Here is a 15494-nt window from a genome sequence, read left to right as displayed (position 1 = left end):
GTACCTGTATAGGGTTCATTAGCCTTTCCCTTGACCAATGCCGTTCATTGTCTGAATATCCCCTGCCTTTCTGAAAATACCATGCCGTATAGTATGTGGTTGGTAATGCATGGATGTAAGTACACTACAGTATGTGGTGGGGTAGTTGTTTACCTGTGCGAGGAGATATTATTTACAGAGCCATCATCAGTTATTTACACTGCCATCATCACACAAGGGTCCCTCCTTTGAGTGAAGCACGCATGTGAGCTAAAGATAGACTTCCTGTTCCATCAATAATAAGTTAGTGCTGAGACTGATTTGTGAAGAGATTCCAAACTTTTGACAACTGGCTGCTGTCAAAAAGGCATCCATCAGACAGACACATATTTTGTGATGAAGTTTTCTTGACAAGCTGGAATGATGAAAACAAGTTTAACCAGATTTGAATCATCACAGCAGTCCTAAAGAAAACCGTTTTCTTTTCTTCTTTATTTCTTTAAAGAGCTTTTTCCTTTTCTGGCAAATTTAACCTTTAATTTGTTCTCTTTATACAAGCAAAAAATTAAAAGTCAACTTAAGAGTCATATTTGGCAATTTCCAGCTAATCAGTATCAAACCAAAGTTTGTGATGAGTAGCCTACATGAGTTTCTTGACAAGTTGTATCAATGAAAAGGAAAGTATTTTTTCTCTCTTTTTTTTCTGTTTGAATCCAACTTTTAACTGGTAAAGTTAATTAGCATTTAATTCATTCTCTTTATAATAGCAAAAGTCAAGTCAAAGCAAATATCTGGCAGAGTTACCAGCAAATCGGCATCGCTTTCTTTGTCTGAATATTTACCATAATTAGCATAATAACATTTTGACTAAAGATAAGTTCTTATGGCATAAGCCTATTTTCAATAGCTTGTTCATGTCGCTCGCTTATGTAGTCATAATGGTCACCCAGCTGTGTAATTGGACATTTTAAAGTGTTTAAGAGTTTAGTGAGTTTAGCATTGAATAATACTGAAGAGTAGCCTACTGCGTTAAATATGAATGACAGTTGAATACTGAAGGAATGTGGCAATCATCATTCACCACTTTAACTGCACAGTACATGCTAAGTCCTTGATTAATGCGCATGATGTCAAAATGTCCATTAAACAATATAGGCCAAAATGATGAACTATCTTCCTGTTACAAGCTTTAAGCACTGCACATTTGGACCACAATGACTGTCAAATGACCCCTACAACGTGAATTTGCTATGAAATTATTCCTCGACATTCCTCTTTTTTTTTTAATCTGTCCTTTTGGGATATCGGCTAAAGAGATTAGTGGCTGAGAATCTGTTAAAGTTAACTATGACAAGAGAATGACAGTTCATTTCGATGGTGAAAATTGCTGGTGGGATTTCCGCAGGAGTGCCAAGCTGTGCTAATGCTGTTTGTGATAGCGGGTGACAGGATGCCTTTTGGGAGAGAGCATTTGGGATTTCGACCTTTTTCTTTCAGAAAGGAGGTTACAGTTTATTTTTTGCAGTCAATACATGCAACTATTAACAGTCCTCATGGTGCACATACAAAAGCTAGAGATAAAGCAACCAATTATGCAACATGATCATATACTGTAATGCGATATGAATAACATGCCATTAAATAGCAGAAAACTACACGCTGATGTTGTGAATTGGGTCAAATAATGTTCATAGATTAATCAGAACATAAGATAGCTATTGGATCTGTAGCTGGGGACAAAAACCCACCAATCATGCATTGAGCTATGTGTCAGTTTAAAAAGTGTTCCCACCAACAAGGTCATTTTCTTTATAAGCGAAATAGCGAATTAGGTTATTTGTTGCCTAGGATGCTGAATTAGGATTTAATGCCATGGTCCTGAGTGGTGTCTGACGACCGCTGTACTTAATACCCCTCTCACACTCTAGTCATAACACCATAAGTATATTACACCACTTCACTGGCATGGATCATGTGGCATGTCTCATATCTCAAGGTTTAGAGTGGTCAATACCCTTGGTAGCACAGCTTTTCAGACCTAGCCTATAACCTTTCTAAAGCCTTTGAGTTGCAGGGATTTTACAGTGTAAGGGGCAGAGAATAACAATGAACCAGCCTCTACTCACTGCACCACTGAGTGGTAGGACTGGCATGCCTCACAGACTCAAGTCCTCACACAGTGGGCAGAGTTCTGTTGGGCCAAACAACGGGCGGCGGCCCATTTTGGGTTGCAGACCAGTTTCTATTGGTTGTGAATGTGAGTAAATATATTTTTTTTCAACTTCCTAAAAGACAATATGTAGGCTATATATTTTTTTAGCCGCCATCAGGCACGTGCACACATACCGGTACACATGAAAGGGGACTTGACCCCTTCTCTTTCCATGCCATACCTGAAGGCAGCGTTCAAGAAAATGGCCATGTCCAAACTCTCCTGAACTTGAATGCAGCATGTTTATGTTGAAAGCCTTCTCTGTGTAGAAATCAAACATCGAAAATAGCCGACCTCCAAGCTCACAATGTGTTGCGCTGCGACGCGTTGTGAGCTTGGAGGTCTGCCATTTTCAATATTTTCACCAAAAAGCCCTTTTAGAAATTTCAGCCCCTGCCTAACATTCTCTGCATGTCCCTGGCCGCCATCCCCGAAAAACAAATACAGTAATCCTATTATTGGCTAATGGGAGGGTGGGCGGACGGGTGGGCAGACCACGGCCACGTCACTCTGACTCAGACATCACCATAAACCATAACCAAAATAATGATGTTATATACTGTACATACTGTAGCAACAACAACACCAAAAGGGGTTCCCGTCTTGAAAGGTATAGTTACGAATATAGGGGTTCCCGTCCTAAATGGGGTTAAGGAACTTTGGGATGATATAATGTACCAGGATGTGCAGGCATAATCAAAATGGCATTAGACAAGGGCCCAAGCCAATATTTGAAGAGCACTTTGATCTATTAAAGTGGATATTCTGGCTAGAGATTTCACTTTTTTATTGACCTTTGAGATAACTTTTAGTGCCATGTTGTCAGCCAAATACATAACATTGTGATATACAATAGCAAAGAAAAATAATTAAATGTTAAAACAGCTAAATGGAATAACACAGAACACACAATAACGGATTGTCTCTTTACACTCTGTACAGTGCAAAACAAAAGGGTTTTTAGGCACCAGGCAGTATGCAGTCTATAACGGCTAGATAATGACATGAACTGGGACATACTGTATCAGGCCTCACTCTAGTGACCTGCCATGTGCCATCAACAGGCAAAGGCGACTCTTGAGACTGTCGGGACCCTGGGCAGAAAAGCTCTCGGGGGCCCTTCTGATTGACTTGAATGAGCCCTGGTGGGGTCATTATTACTCTGTCTGGGCCCCAGGTACTTGCCTACTTCTGCCTGTTCATAAAATGTACTCTGTAGCTATGTGAGACCTTTTTGGTTCTGCCCCTGAAATGAAGGATCAGGCGGGCTTGGAACAGTGGGTCGTAGTTGGCTCGATTTTCTAGACGGCCCCGTGACCTTTGGGCCCCTGGATCTTGTCCCAACAGGCCCGTTCAGGGATAAAGCTCTCGGTACAGTGGCGGAGTAAGTTGCAGCTGGCATCCCTCTGGGAAGTACTGTAGGCAGTCAATACTGCTACCGGTATATAGAAATACTCTGTTACAAGTAAAAGTCCGGAATTCAAAATGTATACGTAAAAGTACGAAAGTGCTGGAATCAAAATGCCGATATACTTGATGCCAGCAAAAGTAAAAAGTACAAAAATGTTTGAAAATACCAGACCTACAAGCTCACAACGCGTCGATCAGCTATTTTCAAACAGCCTAGGTGTAAAATAGGGCTAAAGTGGTTTATGTATGTTTTATAATAATAATTTATATCTGCAAAGTAACAATTATCTGCAAAGTAACTAGTAACTAAGGTTTTCAAATAAATGTAGTGGAGTAAAAGTACTCTAACCCTACTTTACACCACTGACCGTAGGTAGTTGCATCCCTGCGCTGCATACAATCGTTCAGTAATCTTGCAAGATTAGTCCCTTACATATTCAAGCCATATGAAAATAAATTAACCACAAATTGAGTTCAAATAATTGTAGTTTTAAAACAAACGTGTCATCATGATTCTTCTTCGGGCCTGTGAAAAAATACAATATATGTTTTTCTAAAAGATTAGATGCATAGGAGATAGCATGTGCCAGGTGGTGAAGGTAGACAATTGATGATTGTGGACATAATTGGGTGACAGATTTTTTTTTCTTCTGTTATCTCTCATGGTTATGTAGGGAGAATCATAATGGAACTATGACACCAGTCTTCCTCCCATGTCACATTGGCCAGCCACTGAACCCGCTGTAGAAAGCTGAACTTCCAAAACTGTTTGAAGAATTTAAGCAAGTGATACCTCATTTTGTAGCACTGATACTCCAGACCTGTTTCATATAAACACAACAATAGTCAATGACTATCTGGTTGCTGATTGTGGTCACGTCAAGGAATACTGCTTAGTATTTTGTTAGTCAGACACCACCTAAAGAAAAGGTGAATCAACGTTCACACACTCCCATCATGTATTGCAAATCTACCCGTCTCTCTGTCCTTGCCTTACTATTTCTCTATACTTTCATTCGATACTAAATTAGGCAAAAATAGATCAAAGATAGATCAAAGACAAAGGTACTGTATATCTCCTATATGGGAATTTTTGGGGGACAAATATACTTGACATTTATTGAACCGAGACACAGAGAGGATTTTTTGGAGGATTTAAACCACATAATGGGACAAGGACTTTAACTTAATTAGAAGCTGTTATCGAAGATGTGAAAATTACTCATTCCTCTTCTTGGGCTGAGCTGAGGATCAATTCAGCTGCTCTAAAATGCTTTTCACAGGCTGCAGAGGCGTAGGGTAGGACTGTGTTTAACTTGAGCGACAGCTTGATGCATATGATTAAGATGTAAAAATGTCCACACCTCCAGCTGTAAATGCCACAGGCATCTGTTGCCATAAGCACCGACTGCCGGGTAAGCCGTTTCAGTTGAGAGATTTTAATACATCCATGGTTGAAAGCTGGTACTGTGATTGGTTTCTTCCTGTGAGGAACACAGCGTATGGCCAATCACATTTCAGGAAATAAAATAAATGAATTAATCAGCAGCTGACTTCAAAGCTACACTAAAATGATAAATGGCAGCATTCATAGAAATAATTTTAGAGGAATCAAAACCAGGCCAACCCAATATTTGGGAGTCCATATCAAAAGACCTTTCCTGGACCCTCAACACCTCTATCTTGATAATGAAGGCCCACCAACATCTTCATCATTAGTATCCCATCAGACTGAACAAAGATGCCTCTTATCCGAACCATGGATCTTCACACACAGCAGTGCAAAAGCTACACATAGATTCATTAACTTATTTTTTTGCCCCCTCAGCTAAATCTCAGTGACAGTCATCCCCTACTCTCCCCTGTACCCTTTAACCCCCTGCCCACACAAATGGACTCTTCAGTCTATTACAGTATCAACATTGATTATATAAAATTATTAATAATATCTATGTTATACAGTACTTTGTTTGGTTGTTTTTGCACTGGATTGGTGCCACCAAAATAATATCCTTGTAGGTTCTGCTCCAATAATCCATCCATCCATCCATCCAACCAACCATCCAGCCATATTGTACATGATCAGCCACAACTACTAAAGATATAACGCTTCAGCACTCATCCATGTTCCCTTCTGTATGAGGATGAAATCTTATACAAATGAAATGGATTTGAATTATTCTCATTTCATTGGTTCAATATTACATTTTTTGGATACACACAGTACTTGGTGATAAGTCCAATATTATCCCTCGCAACTGCTTTGAGATGGAGTACATGCACAAGGCCACGAAATCTTTGTTTTAGAGTTGAACACTGGGCAAGATCGTTTCAAATGGGAAAAAGATTACATGACCCATGAACTTGGACTTCATGTTATGGTGTGAAAGGGACAGGGATGATGAATGCCCCACAGCCTGATGATTTGCTCTATTTGCTAAGATACATTATGACACAATAATTGCTACTAGATGGTGGACCCCAGCTTATTTTTCTCTTCAATCCAAAAGCATGTCGGTAATTAGACCTTATTTAAAATTTGCTCCAGTCTGTCCATTTTAATTGGGGGGAGAAACAGAGCAAAGTATGAATCAAGCCTTTTCTTTACATTGGCGGAGCAGCTGGTCCGGTTGATATCAGCCCCTTTAGTTTGCTGACCATTTCACCAAGCCTGATAAAATAACTCTGAAAATTGGATATGGGCACATGGGAGAAGTGGAAATTCTGAATTACTATGTGATTTAAAAATATATATAAATATTTCCATGGTTGTTAACATGGCAAGTGTTGGACTCAATAAGAAGATTAAAAGCAAATATAGTTTTGTCAAACCAGGGGCTTGGGTGAGAGCTATTCACTTTCACGTCAGCTTTAAGTCTGAGACTGGTGTCAGGCCTGGCTAGTAGCTTACTGGGGGATTTAAGAATCTTTTTTGTTTCACTCAAGATCTTTTAACCCACTATGTACTGTGTTATCATTTCCAGAATTACAGTATGAGTGGTGATGGTGAAGTAAATTCAGGTTTTAAACACTGGATTAAAAATAATAATAATGAGATAGACACAAGTAGTTTCTACTTCCAAGACGTCACACTTGTAACTAAGTAACATTTTAATGTTACAGTAAATATCAATATATTGTGCTATTAAATGATTACATCAATGTTACATACAGTACAGTAAGCCTCTACACTACAGCATCTTAACTTTAGAATGGAGTGAACATCTCCTGTGTGCTGAGGTGCAGATCAGGACAGCTTAATCATCTAAATAATACGAATAGTACCGTAACTCTAGCGCCACAGCAACGTTTCCGAGTTAAAGATAAGCCCAGCGACGACTGTGTGCGTCACATGAGGGGGGACAGGACGATACTGTGATTGGCTGAGACTGTTATTGGCTGAAAGAAACTCAGACCCTGTTTGGCTAGAAAATACAACACGATATCCAAGCCTTCAATGAAATGGTTTAAAAGGCATGCAAAAGTCTGAGGTTAAATGTAATGCACATAGAATGCCTATGTGAATCAGTCATAAAGCTCACTTTGTCAAATATTTCAATTATGGGGGTACCTGTAGTTCGAATCCGACTCCCGGCGTCATGTCTGGCATGTCTCCACACTATCTCTGCCCTCAGGTTTCCTCCTCTTTAAGCTCTCCTATCCAAATAAAGCAGAAAATGCAAAAAGTCCAAGATTCAACCCAATTTCCCACTGGTATATAAATCTTCTGGTGCTACGAATGTGGAGGACTATATATTTCCATGAGGATGGGAGAAGGCAACAACTGGTAAACCCTGGCATCCCGATTTTGGGCATGTCATTATAGGTGAGGTGGAAAAAAAAGAAAGGAAAAAAAAAAGAAAACATTTTCAAACATAAAAAGAAAAAAAAAAGTTCATTAAATCAATCATTATTTTCAAAATGTTTTGTGGTCAAGTGGTTAAGTGGTTAAAGATTTGAGAAAGTGTCCGTGACAGACTGCTGCACTGATCTCAGCATAAACAGCAGCAGGAGCTTAGCGATGGCTGTGCCACACTCGTCCGAGTCGTCCCAGTGGCAGGAGAGAGTGTGTCACTGAGACATTCACCCTGGGAGGCAGTTGGGAATTGGACGAGCCTGTCATTTTGTTGACAACTGACCCACGTCCCTCAAGTCCCCTGCAGTCACTGCAATGATAATTTCACGCCAGGAGCTTCCCCTTACCCACCTGGCCAGCAGAATGCCATCAGTAAGCCTTGTCCTTTGGAAAAACACGAGGATCAGAGTGGGCTTTTTCAGTAATATTATTTTGAACTAGATAATATTGTTCCTGAAGAAACAATGTGGGCTCGCTTCAAGCCCAGAAATTAGTACAAATGCAGTTTGACTTGGTATCTCCAATGTCCCAATTGTCATCAGTTACACACCTGCTTGCATACAGTAGCTGATGGTGGAGGGGTATAGGTTGTAATTTTTTATTGTATTGTATGTACGTATGTAGTAAAATAAAATAAATAATTTAAAATTCACGGCCCCCCAAGGATGGGTGTTTTCTAATAATCTATCATGGGTAAAATGGAGTTTGAAGTTACAATGGGTTTGTATAGAAAGGGAAGGGGCGTGTCAAATGAATATCAAATAGGCTATCTAAACACTGAACAAGCAACTTAAAAACTGGGTGCTCCCAAAAGCCTGAGTAGCCGATAAAATTAATGATCATTTTAAACCCTTATTTAATTATAGCTGCAAACGTATAGACCATGGGTATTCAACTGGCGATACAGTATACTTGAGGAGGGACAGGAAACCGACGTCTCTTGACAATTTTATTGGTGTTGCTCCGCTGGCAAACTCTCAGACACACTAGTGGGTCGACTGTAATATCACTGTTGTTTAAAGTGATCCCTGGCTAATACGACAAATATGCCTTAATACATTATAATTGTCCTCTATAACTACAATGTAAAATTAAAAACACGTCAATTATTTTATTTATTCTAGAAATAGCTAATCTTTCACTCAATAGGGGAAATGCCCGTCGCAAGTTGATGATGTCATAAATGTCATAGGGGCTGTTAAGTATGACATCATTTTGTAGGCAGAGGAGAATTTCTGCCCCCAGTTTCCGTGAATCTTTTTACTATTTTTACTATTTACACATTTTTATTCTCTTTGTTGTTGAAAGGAAAGTGTTAGAATTATACTTTAGTCGTTATTTTTTAGTCGTTTTTTGAAATAGCGAGGGACAGAAAATGCTCTGGGGGCAGATTCTCCTCTGCCTACAAAATGATGTCACGGCTTAAAAGCCCCGGCATGCATGTGAAAATAAAAACAAACTTAATACTTCCTATGGTTGATATGAGCATCAAATCAATATTTCAAATGTGTTTGTGTTTTGTTTTTTTGCACATGCATGCCATAAAAATGACACATGACATTTATGACATCATCAACTTGCGACAGGCATTTCCCCTACTGAGTGAAAGATTAGCTATTTCTAGAAGAAATAAAATATTTAAGGTGTTTTTAATTTTACATTGTAGTTATAGAGGACAATTATAATGTATTAGGACATATTTGTCGTATTAGTCAGGGATCACTTTAATAGTAAACCTCAGCAACAATGTATGTTGTTCTTTTTCCTTTTTCTCCAAAAACGTCTCTCCCTGTTACTTCCTTCTCCGTCCTTCCTCTCTCTACCTTCCTCTTCCTCCTTCCGCCCTCTCCTCTCTCCCACAGCCAATTAATGCAGGAGGTATATTATAGCCTATACTGACTGGAATCTCTCTTGCATCCAATCCAAAGCACCCACTCATACCCACATTCACACCACTTAAAACCACATTCCGTAGTTTTTACTTAGTTAACGTTTTACATTCAATATTATGAAAACCAAATACTGTACCTTTAGGCTACCTGTTTGACTCCTTAACAAAGCCTTAATATGAATAGGCCTAGGTATCTCTCAGTTAACCACTATTTTATTTTATTGTTTAAACTAAATTACTTTCAGTTTCCTGGTAGGCCTATTAACTGGTTGGTTTTCTTTCTCTTAATTACTATATTAAGACGTTATAGGGACTAATTTATTTTAACCCTTTACTCTCCTCGTTCATTGTTCGAGATTTGGTTTAATCCCTTAGTGTCTCACTCCGGATACAATTATATCATGCATGTAATAGATTAACTCAATAAAATGTGATCAAATAGAAATATAGTTTTGACTTGAAAGGTTGTATTCTGTCTAATGCTGTGTGTCTGTCTCCTGTGAGTATGCAATTAAATTCAAAGGAGCTTTATTGGCATGAGAAAACATATGTTTACATTGCCATAGCAAGTTTCAAAACATAAATAGTCCATGGGCCATACGAGATGTCGCTCTTGGAAAGGTGGCAAAGGTTACTTAGCATTTTTGACAAGCTCTATATATATGTAGATTATATTTTGGTATGATTGATAACCCTTCCTGAGTCACAGCTAAATTGGTGTTATCAACTGCTAAAGTTGGTGTCCCATTAACTTTACTATACAGGAAAGAAATGCATTTTTATCTGCTTTAAGTAGCATAATTATGAGGGGTCAAACTATTTTTCTTTTTCTTTTTCATGATTCTGAATCCATTGCAAGCATGTGTTTTGCACAAAAGAAATCCTTGGGCTAAAAACGGCCCCACAAAACTATGGTTTAGTGATGAAAACTGACGAGTCATCACTTTTTGCATACTTGTGTGTGACTGCTTAATTTGTCTAGTAGTAGAGGGTAGAGGCCCTAGGAGGGGTCCACGCACACCCCCTTATTGTTTTAGTCTATTCTGGATTGTTGTCATCCAACTAAAATAAAGATTGATTGATCCCACGGAAGTCCAAAATGTGTGTTATTACGCCTATGTGACCTGTGGGATTAATGGCTAGGACGACAACGTTTAACTTAGTATTCTAAGTATACTAGGACCGTTTAATCAACATTCACATATCTATTCCTGCATGGTAATTCCTGCATTGTTTTTTGTTTGTTTGCTTGCAGTTGCAAACATAACGAGCAAATTTAAGAACCTGCGAACAGTGTTTCTGTTTCAGCGCCTCAGGCTGAGCCACTGGAGCATGTCTCCAAATGGAAGTTCTACAGACATTTACAGTTCTTGAGTGGTGTCGGGGAGCCAGATGAAAGCTTTGATAATCTACCAATTCTCCCATCTTCAGCCTCAAACGAAGGCAAACGAGCCAAGTCAGAAAAACAAAAGATCTGCTACAGAGCGTGCTTTGGAGGAAATGGACTTTGCTTTGGACTTAAAAAGCCAGCAGTTTCCAAACACACAGTTTTTTGGAGCGGTGAAAGCGCTCCCAATAGACAGGTATGTCTGTGGGTATGTCCGTGGGTGGGTGGGTGGCTGGGTGGCTGGCTGGCCGTGTCCGTAGCCTGGCAATACCTTGAGTGGCCACACACAACACACTAGTTAAAGGAGGGGCGCTGTTTTGTGCAGGCCAGGCACACTCAACACACACACACGCACGCACGCACGCACGCACGCACGCACGCACGCACGCACGCGCACACACACGCACCTAGAACACAGAATCAAAAAACATAGATCTAGAACACATAGAATCAAAAACATAGATCTAGAACACATAGAATCAAAAACATAGATCTAGAACATAGAATCAAAAACATAGATCTAGAACATATAGAATCAAAAACATAGATCTAGGACATATAGAATCAAAAACATAGATATAGAACACATAGAATCAAAAACAGACACACACACACACGCGCGCGCGCACGCACACACACACACACACACACACAGGGTATAGCTGCTCAGATTCACCGCTCCACTTCGAACCGAGGTTTGATTTTTTTTAAATACATTGAAGAATACTTCAATGACAAATTAGAGTAATTAAAAGGAAAATGATTGAGACACTCCATACAGTTGCAGAGTCATTTTAACCACAATGATGAATCCTAGAATGTTCTTGGGCCAACATTTGCCAAAAATAGCTGATCTACAAGCTCGCAACATTGCATGTTGCGAGCTTGTAGAGGGTCTATTTTTGGCATAGATACAGTATGTAGTGTAGCGTTAAAACAGTTTACTCCCAAGGGCTCTATGCTAGACACCCTCCTGTTTTAACACTACACTACATATACGCCAAAAATAGACCCTCTACAAGCTCACAACATGCAATGTTGCAAGCTTGTAGATCAGTTATTGTTGGCAAATGTTGGCCCAAGAATAGTCTAGGATTCAAAGTATAGGAAAATCTCTCTGAAAGCTTCTAAAACCCACACTCACTCTAGCTACATTGATACAGTATGTACAGTATGTGACCTTTGTGATTATTTTAAGTGACTATTGGATGCAGTCAGATTTCAAGTTATACATTGAACTGAGGAACACGTTTTAATAGCCAGGCAGGAAGGCACCTTTTGTTATCCCTTTATGTTTGGTTTGAGTATAATAACATAATTATGTCAGCTGTTGTTGAAGTTCTAGGATTGTCTTTATTGAGCTGTGAAGATGTGTGTACTCACATACTGTTCATGCACAGTGAACATGGATCAGCATTGAATGCATTATGTATCTGTAGACACACAGGTTCCCAAACTTTAGCTGGAGACCCAAAATACAAATCATGTCTTCCTAACATAGTGAAAATAGCGTAGTTAAAAGTTATTTATCTGTGGCAATTCTTAGATGTTTTTGAACGTTAATTAATTTGTTTAACATTGTTACAAATGTTAGATTTATTTTTGTTTACTTGCAAAAATCTTTTGAGAGAAAGAAAAAGGATGTTTACTCATTACCCATGAGGACCATGTTTGGGTCACAGCTGTGACCCAACATGGTCCGGCCCCACTGTTTTTGGAAAACATGCACTTGTACAGTGGTGCAAATCAGTTGTATTCTTAAAATAAATATCATACATTACAGTAATGAAAACTGTATTTTTATTTCATGTTACCATGACTATCCACCTGTTTCCGCGAGAATTTACTGTAGCATTATTTGTGGGACACTTCCGGTTAACAGCAGACATACAAGCTCACGTCGCGTCGCAGATGCAACCGTTGTGAGCTTGTAGATCACTCTCGGCTGCGGCGCCGGAAGCTGCCTGCACATTAATGCACGATGGGATGTTGGAAAGTTGTGGATAGGCTACCCTTTTTACCAAGTAATTTATTTCTGTTAACTTAGAGAGAGAGATTTTGCGAGTCCCGCCGGCCGCCGCTGGTTTTATTTTTTGATCGCCCGTTTCCGACCGCAGATAAATAGGCTAACGCCTGCGCCGCAATTTTACGGGGTAGGGGTCCTGCGGTTACATTGTGAGTTGAACTTGAAAAATTAATAAACACAGGGAGATGGAGGAGGCATTATTATGCAGCTTGGATACATACATGTCCCGTGGACAGACGTGGACTAAGCGATTCCTTGTTTCAGATGACAAAGTGCAGCGTGAGCTCAAACGTATCAATTAAATATGCAAGAATGTGGCAACTTCACCCCTCCCATTCGCATGACTAAACCGAATTATATTATGAGAATGTGGCCTTTATGGGAGCTGTTGCCTGTTGCCCAAAAGACCAGTTGCCCTGTGTCTCATAATGTTGCTAGTTTTTTTTTATGTTTTTTATCCCACGGTTTTGCAACCCATTTTTCTCACCCGGTGACTACCTAACCTGTAGTCCTAGTTTCCGCTCTCCCCCTGCCGGCGCCAGGGGACATTGGGGAGCACCCGGCTGGCTAGGGGGAGGTAGTATAGAAACCAGGTCTACTGCATGTTTTTGTGTGAGGGCCTATGCCCAAGAAGACATGGGGGGAGAACATGCAAACGCACCACAGAAAGGCCCTATCGCCAACCCCACCTAGGGTGTGGGTGCTGATGACGTGGGTGGAGGAACACGCCCCCAGCGCCCACAGCTTCCCCCGGCGGGAATTGAACCCAGGACCTTCGAGCTGTGAGGCGAAGTGCTAACCACTGCACCACCGGTCCGTGCCCACCAACGTAATGTTGCTAGTTGATGTTGATTTTGTCTGTTGATGTTGCTGAAAAAAGTGCCTGGTGTATCAGGGCCTTATTAATATCTTTAACCAGATTTGTATTGGGATGTCTAGCTTGACATTCCTTTTGATGGCATAGAAAGCCGTTGGATTAATTTGTAGGAATTGAGCATAGAACATGATGTAACAACATTCATTTCTTGACATCAGTCGTTTACCCAAAATAAGTAGGCCTACTTTTCACAAACAACAAAGAGCAGTGTTATGTTTTCTAAAGTAGGGTGAACGTGAGAATAATAGAAAGGCCTTGAAGTGCAGTGAAAAGATTAAGGACTTCTGCATGGGTCTATCATCCAACTCTGACAAGTTATAGTAAATCAAAAGCAATCTTTTCTCTTTGGGGGGCTAACTGAATTTCCCTTTTCCATTGTTCAAAGGGTTGTTGACAATATATAACACTGATAGTATGATTGATAGTTTATGATTGATAGTTTAACGCTTATAGAGTTGTTGATAGTTTAACACTGGCATTGCTATAACACTGATATGTTGTTGATAGGATAACACTGACATGTATTTACTTAATGATCCATAATCACAACCAAAGTTTCCAGAGATTCCTGTAAAATTACATTTTACTAATAATGAATAATTTCATAATTAAATATTAATACAAATATCTTTCTTTCTTTCTTTCTTTCTTTCTTTCTTTCTTTCTTTCTTTCTTTCTTTCAAATATTCATATTGTTTCTGTGCCTGTGCATGTGTCATTATCCTGTTTTTTCATGCGGTGGATCATTTGTTATCTTACTGTCATTTATGTAAAATTATTGCTGTTCCAATCTCGGAACCCATCTGCAAAAAAGGAAAAAACAGCGCCTCGTCTTTTTTGGAATGTGGATGACAGGATGTTGGCCCGTTTGTTCAGCCCTCAGCACTCCATTCCCGGTCCACGTCTTTGTTTACATACCTAACCAGTGGCTGTGCATTTTATACCCAGGCCTTCAATAGATATCAATCCTCCCACAAGCTCAGCGGTTAGAATTGTGCACAAATTCACGTGATTATAGTGTCATTCGACATAACCAGGCAACAACAGACAACACCGATATCCAAACCAAGCTGATGAGATCGTAGACTGACTGAGTTACACACTGCACGAGCACATGCCACACGCACGCACGCTCACATCCACATCCACACACACACACACACACACACACGTGCGCGCTTAGCGCACAGTTGACAGAGCCAACTTGCAACACAGGCAACAACAACAATATAGCCTATAAAACAAAAACAATCAATCATCATTGCGAGTACAAAATAATAGCCTGTAAAGATCGATTAAACTCACCATGGCTGAATGTGTCCATCAATGCCAAGCTTTTGTTAAAGTCCTACTCCAGTAATTGTCCAGTAAATCCACACCAAATCTGTTTATTCAACTCCTTCAGCCATGTTTCGTTATTTGTGCATTTGTTTGTGAGTTAATTTAGCAAACTGAACTCATCAGCTCAAAGTAAACAGAAGAACATGGAAGTGAAACAAAGGTTTGGTTGGAGGAAGTGGTTCCTGTTTCTCATTGGACAGTTCTTTGAAAGAACTGTCCAATGAGAAACAGGAACCAGTTCCAGGAATGGGATCTATAGACTGTAGGGCTATGGGAAGCTATAGCAACGCCAAAATAAAAGCCTCAGGTTTCTGAGGCAAGCAAGCAACATCATCAGGGCCAGCTAGAAGGCTTTGCTATCTGAAAGAATACACCCAACTCGAGATCTGATTGGTTAAAGAAGCTGACAATCTAAATGTCAGCCCCATTCACTTGTACTGCGGCTGGATGCAAAGGACATTCTGAAGGCTCAGGGTGGCTCAAGCTGTTTTTAGACCTGCAGGGATTCCTAACGT

This window comes from Nannobrachium achirus, assembly GCF_963921795.1.
Source record: "Nannobrachium achirus genome assembly, chromosome: 6".
Classification (NCBI taxonomy): domain Eukaryota; kingdom Metazoa; phylum Chordata; class Actinopteri; order Myctophiformes; family Myctophidae; genus Nannobrachium; species Nannobrachium achirus.
The sequence above is the reverse complement of the archived record's forward strand: the minus strand, read 5'-3'. Positions refer to the sequence as shown.